Below are 1,117 nucleotides of genomic sequence, written 5' to 3' on the forward strand. Positions count from 1 at the left end.
AGATTTTGAGAAAAGACCAGATTTCAAACTTGACAAATTCCTTTCAAATTTTTGAACCTGTCTCACTCTTTTTCAAAGGAAATTTCAAACCTATCATCACATCACACTTTCATCAAGGTATGGATCCAAACTTCTCACTTTTTCTTATGATTTCAATTAAGGATTTTCTTAGAATAAGTAGAAATTTACCTTAAGATTATTGGAAATTGTCTTTGAGCTCAAGACTAGACTTCTAGGTAGTCAAAATTTGAAGAACTGTTTGATTCAGCTTAGCAAGTCTGGATTGTATGGTCCTTGTTGATAGAAAACCAGGTTAGATTACATATGAGTGAGCATTAACATCATCTTGATTCAGAAATCTCATGTGTTGGACATCACTATATCGAACTTGACCATAAATTCTTAGATTTTGCAATGTTTGATACAATAACAGTTTGTTTGTCATTTGAACTTGTTTGAGATATCTGTATGAACATCTTTGCTCATAATAGTAGATTCAAAATACAGCCTCATTCATTCTTGGTTGCAGGTCATGGAACTTACCTGAGCACTTCGCATGAACATTATGCTGAGAAACTCATGCAAAGAACCATAGGTGTGATGATGATTCCTCTGCCACAGAGACAGACAGCAGCCATGAGACACAGGCGCCCATCCATCACCTCATCATACCCACGGTTCTACATCATTTTCTTTTCTTTTCTTTAGACTCTTTTGTTTTTATTTACCATCTTCTCACCAACTTTTTCACACTAGGGACAGTGTGATTTAAGTCTGGAGGTGGATGTTCATCCTTTTACTAATAAAATTTGGTTTGTTTTGAGTTTGTTTTTTTCATAAAAGGTTTTCAAATGGGTTTTCAAAAAAAAAAAAAAAAAAATAATAATTAAAAAAAAGGAAAGGAAACCAAAAGCCCAAAAGAGTCTAGGATGGCCGAAAATTATCTGAAAGCAAAGGGTGGCAAGTATTTCATTTTGTGAACATTAGTTTTTAAACCTGGGACAAAAATCTAAAGTCCTGGGGGGAGTAATTGAAGAAGAACCCTGAAAAAAAGGAGATCAAGAAATCTTAAAGGCCAGAAAAAATGTGGCCTGGAAAATGTGGGGGGAATCAACCG

This window comes from Eutrema salsugineum, unplaced genomic scaffold (assembly GCF_000478725.1).
Source record: "Eutrema salsugineum unplaced genomic scaffold, Eutsalg1_0 scaffold_2, whole genome shotgun sequence".
Taxonomy (NCBI): Eukaryota; Viridiplantae; Streptophyta; class Magnoliopsida; order Brassicales; family Brassicaceae; genus Eutrema; species Eutrema salsugineum.